The sequence below is a fragment of the Octopus bimaculoides genome, chromosome 21 (genome assembly GCF_001194135.2).
Source record: "Octopus bimaculoides isolate UCB-OBI-ISO-001 chromosome 21, ASM119413v2, whole genome shotgun sequence".
In the NCBI taxonomy this organism is placed as follows: Eukaryota; Metazoa; Mollusca; class Cephalopoda; order Octopoda; family Octopodidae; genus Octopus; species Octopus bimaculoides.
In genome coordinates, this window is record NC_069001.1 from 3018800 (window position 1) to 3024254 (window position 5455).

Below are 5455 nucleotides of genomic sequence, written 5' to 3' on the forward strand. Positions count from 1 at the left end.
TTTGCCAAGGGAAGTTATCCTTCCCATCTTGATCTACGATACGTACGTACTCGAGTTTCAGGGTTATTTCCCTTCTTCAGCGTACGACAATCGCCGAGCTTCGATGCAAAAGGCATCCCTTGGCAAATATATATAAGTTTTTCCAGTGAAATTATTCACTGATATCGAAAAACTGACAACAAGCAATGTTAAATCTCTGAACGAGGTATTAACAGTAACTGCACGATAAAGTGAAGTATATTTGCCACTTAAATGTGGCTGACCCCGAGGGGTGGATGTTACGTACGTTCGCTCGGACGTACGTACGTTTGTTTGTTTGTTCGTTCGATCTTTCTTTCGTTCACAAGTGCGTGCGTTCGTTCGTTTGTTCATTCTAATGTACGTACTATGTGCGTACGTTCTTTCGTTCTTTTCGGGCGTATGTACGGACGTTCTTTCGTTTGCTCGATCGTACGTACGTACGTTTGTTTCTTCGTACGTACGCACGTACGTTCTTTCGTTCGGTCGTTCTTTAGCTCTTTCCTTCGTTCGTTCTTTTGTTAGTTCATTCCTTCATATGTACGTTCGTACGTACATACGTAAGTTCGTCCGTTCGTATGTACGCAAGTACGTACGATCGTTCGTCCGCACGTACGTACGTACTTACGTAATTACGCACGTACGATCTTTCGTTCGTTCATTCGTACGTATGTGCGTATGTACGTTCAATCATTAGTTCCTTCGTACGTTCGTTCGTTCGTTCGTACGTTCGCTCGTTTATTCATTTCGTTTCTTCGTTCGTATGTTTCGTACGATATTTCGTTCTTGCGTGCGTACGTACGTTCGTTCTTTCGTTTGGTCCTTCGATCGTTTGGTCGTTCGTTCGTACATACGTACGCACGTTCGTTCGTACGTACGTACGTTCGTTCGTTCATTCCTTCATTCTTACGTATGAACGTACGTACAAACGTACCTTCGTTTGTTCGTACGTACACACGTACGTTCTATCATTCGGTTGTTCTTTCGTTCGTTCGTTCCTACGTGCGTGTGTACGTTCAATCGTCAGTTCCTTCGTATGTTCGTTCGTTCGTGCATACGTACGTACGTTCGATCGTTTATTCATTTCGTTTCTTCGTTCGTATGTACTTACTTACGTTCGTTCGTTCGGACGTACTTACGTGCGTACGTTCGTTCGTCCATACGTAATTACGTATGTACGTTCTTTCATTCGTTCGTAGGTGCGTATGTACCTTCAATCGTTAGTTCCTTCGTACGTTCGTTCGTTTATTCATTTCGTTTCTTCGTTCATTCGTTCGATCGTATGTACGTACGATCGTTCGTTCTTACGTACGTACTCTCGTTCGTTCCTTCGATCGTTTGGTCGTTCGTACGTACGCACGTTCGTTCGTGCGTGCGTACGTTCGTACGTACTTACGTTCGTTCATTCTTACGTATGAACGTACGTACAAACGTACTTAAGTACGTACTACGTAAGTACGTACGTTCGTTCGTATGTACATACGTAGGTATGTTCATTGTTTCGTTCGTTCGGACGTACGTACGTTCGCTCGGACGTACGTACGTTTGTTCGTTCGATCTTTCTTTCGTTCACAAGTGCGTACGTTCGTTTGTTCATTCTAATGTACGTACCACGTACGCTCGTTCGTTCTTTTGTTCGTTCGTACGTACCTACGTTCAGACGTACGTACGGACGTATGTACGCACGTTCCTTAATTCGCTCGATCGTACGTACGTACGTTTGTTTCTTCGTACGTACGCACGTACGTTCTTTCGTTCAGTCGTTCGTTAGTTCTTTCCTTCGGTCGTTCTTTCCTTAGTTCGTTCCTTCGTATGTACGTTCGTGCGTACATACGTAAGTACGAACGTACGTTCGTTCGTTCGTATGTACGTACGTACGATCGTTTATACATACGTACGTTCGTTCTTTCGTTTGTTCCTTCGATCGTTCGTTCGGACGTACGTACGTTCGCACGTTCGCTCGCTCGGACGTACGTACGTTTGTTTGTTTGTTCGTTCGATCTTTCTTTCGTTCACAAGTGCGTACGTTCGTTTGTTCATTCTAATGTACGTTCGTTTGTACGTACGTAAGTACGAACGTACGTCCGTTCGTTCGTACGTACGTACGTACGTTCGTTCTTTCGTTCGTTCGTTTGTCCGCACATACGTACGTTTGTTCGTTCGTACCTACGTACGTAATTACGATCGTTCTTTCGTATGTTCGTACGTTCGCTCGTTTATTCATTTCGTTTCTTCGTTCATTCGTTCGTATGTACGTACGATCGTTCGTTCTTACGTACGTACGTTCGTTCTTTCGCTCGTTCGTTCGTTTGTAAATACGTACGTTCGTTCGTTTATTCATTTCGTTTCTTCGTTCGTTCGTATGTACGTACGATCGTACGTTCTTACGTACGTACCTACGTTCGTTCGTTTATTCATTTCGTTTCTTCTTTCATTCTGTCGTATGTGCGTACGATCGTTCGTTCTTACGTACGTACGTGCGTACGTTCGTTCCTTCGATCGATCGTTCGGACGTACTTACGTGCGTACGTTCGTTCATACGAACGTACGTTCGTTCATACGAACGTACGTTCGTTCGTTTATTCATTTCGTTTCTTCGTTCATTTGTTCGTTCGTTCGTATGTACGTACGATTGTACGTTCTTACGTACGTTCCTACGTTCGTTTGTTTATTCATTTCGTTTCTTCGTTCATTCGTTCGTTCTTACGTACGTGAGTACGTTCGTTCCTTTGGTCGTTCGTTCGTTCGTGCGTACGTTCGTTCATTCCTTCATTCTTACGTATGAACGTACGTACAAACGTATGAACGATCGTACGTACATACATAGGAACGAACGAACGCACGTACCTTCGTTTGTTCGTTCTTTCGTTCGGTCGTTCCTTAGTTCTTTCGTACGTTCGTTCTTTCGCTAGTTCGTTCCTTCGTATGTACGTTCGTTTGTACGTACATACGTAAGTACGTACTACGTAAGTACGTTCGTTCGTTCGTATGCACGTACGTACGTTCGTTGTTTCGTTCGTTCTTTCGATCGTTCGGTCGTTCGTTCGGACGCACGTACGTTTGTTTGTTTGTTCGTTCGATCTTTCTTTCGTTCACAAGTGCGTACGTTCGTTCGTTCGTTTATTCATTCTAATGTACGTACGTACGTACGCTCGTTCGTTCTTTTGTTCATTCGTACGTACCTACGTTCGGACGTACGGACGTATGTACGCACGTTCCTTAATTCGATCGTACGTACGTACGTTTCTTTCTTGGTACGTCGGCACGTACGTTCTTTCGTTCGTTAGTTCGTTCCTTCGTATGTACGTTCGTTTGAACGTTTGTACGTACATACGTAAGTAAGTACGTACGTACGTCCGTGCGTTCGTTCGTATGTACGTACGTACGTTCGTTCTTTCGTTCGTTCTTTCGTTCGGTCATTCGTTAGTTCTTTCCTTCGGTCGTTCTTTCGTTAGTTCGTTCCTTCGTATGTACGTTCGTGCGTACATACGTAAGTACGAACGTACGTTCGTTCGTTCGTACGTAGATCGTTCGTACGTACGTACGTTCGTTCTTTCGATCGTTCGTTCGGACGTACGTACGTTCGCTTGGACGTACGTACGTTTGTTTGTTTGTTCGTTTGATCTTTCTTTCGTTCACAAGTGCGTACGTTCGTTCATTCTAATGTACGTACTACGTACGTACGTACGCTCGTTCGTTCTTTTGTTCATTCGTACGTACCTACGTTCGGACGTACGTTCGTACGTACGGACGTATGTACGCACGTTCCTTAATTCGCTCGATTGTACGTACGTACGTTTCTTTCTTGGTACGTACGCACGTACGTTCTTTCGTTCGTTAGTTCTTTCCTTCGTTCATTCTTTCGTTAGTTCGTTCCTTCGTATGTACGTTCGTTTGAACGTTCGTACGTACATACGTAAGTACGTACGTACGTACGTGCGTTCGTTCGTATATACGTACGTACGTGCGTTCGTTCGTATATACGTACGTACGTACGATCGCTCGTACGTACGTACGTTCGTTCTCTCGTTCGATCGTTCGTTCGTTGTTTTGTCCGCACGCACGTACGTTCGTACCTACGTTCAGACGTACGTTCGTTCGTATGAACGCACGTTCCTTAATTCGCTCGATCGTGCGTACGTACATTTGTTTCTTCGTACGTACGCACGTACGTTCTTTCGTTCGTTTGTTCTTTCCTTAGTTCGTTCCTTCGTTTGAACGTTCGTACGTACATACGTAAGTACGTACGTACGGCCGTGCGTTCGTTCGTATATACGTACGTAAGTACGATCGCTCGTACGTACGTTCGTTCTCTCGTTCGTTCCTTCGATCGTTCGTTCGTTCTTTCGTCCGCACGAAGGTACGTTCGTACCAACGTTCAGACGTACGTTCGTTCGTTTGTTCGTATGTACGCACGTTCCTTAATTCGCTCGATCGTACGTACGTTTCTTCGTTTGTTTCTTCGTACGTACGTTCTTTCGTTCGGTCGTTCGTTAGTTCTTTCCTTCGGTCGTTCTTTCGTTAGTTCGTTCCTTCGTATGTACGTTCGTGCGTACACACGTAAGTACGAACGTACGTTCGTTCGTTCGTATGTACGGACGTACGTAGATCGTTCGTACGTACGACCGTTCGTACGTACGTACGTTCGTTCTTTCGTTCGTTCCTTCGATCGTTCGTTCGGACGTACGTACGTTCGCTTGGACGTACGTACGTTTGTTTGTTTGTTCGTTTGATCTTTCTTTCGTTCACAAGTGCGTACGTTCGTTTGTTCATTCTAATGTACGTACGTACGTACTATCGTTCGTTCTTTTGTTCGTTCGTACGTACCTACGTTCAGACGTACGTTCGTTTGATCGTTTGTACGTACGGACGTATGTACGCACGTTCCTTAATTCTCGCGATCGTACGTACGTACGTATGTTCTTTCGTTCGATCGTTTGTTAGTTCTTTCCTTCGATCGTTCTTTCCTTAGTTCGTTCCTTCGTAATTACCTTCGTTTGTACGTTCGTGCGTACATACGTAAGTACGAACGTACTTTCGTTCTTTCGTTCGTTCGTTCGTCCGCACGTGCTTACGTTTGTTTGTTCGTACCTACGTACGTAATTACGATCGTATGTTCGTACGTTCGCTCGTTTATTCATTTCGTATCTTCGTTCATTCGTTCGTATGTACGTACGATCGTTCGTTCGCTCGGACGTACGTACGTTTGTGTGTTTGTTCGTTCGATCTTTCTTTCGTTCACAAGTGCGTACGTTCGTTCGTTTGTTCATTCTAATGTACGTATTACGTACGTACGTACGCTCGTTTGTTCTTTTGTTCATTCGTACGTACGTACGTACGGACGTATGTACGCACGTTCCTTAATTCGCTCGATCGTACGTACGTACGTTTCTTTCTTGGTACGTACGTTCTTTCGTTCGGTAGTTCGTTAGTTCTT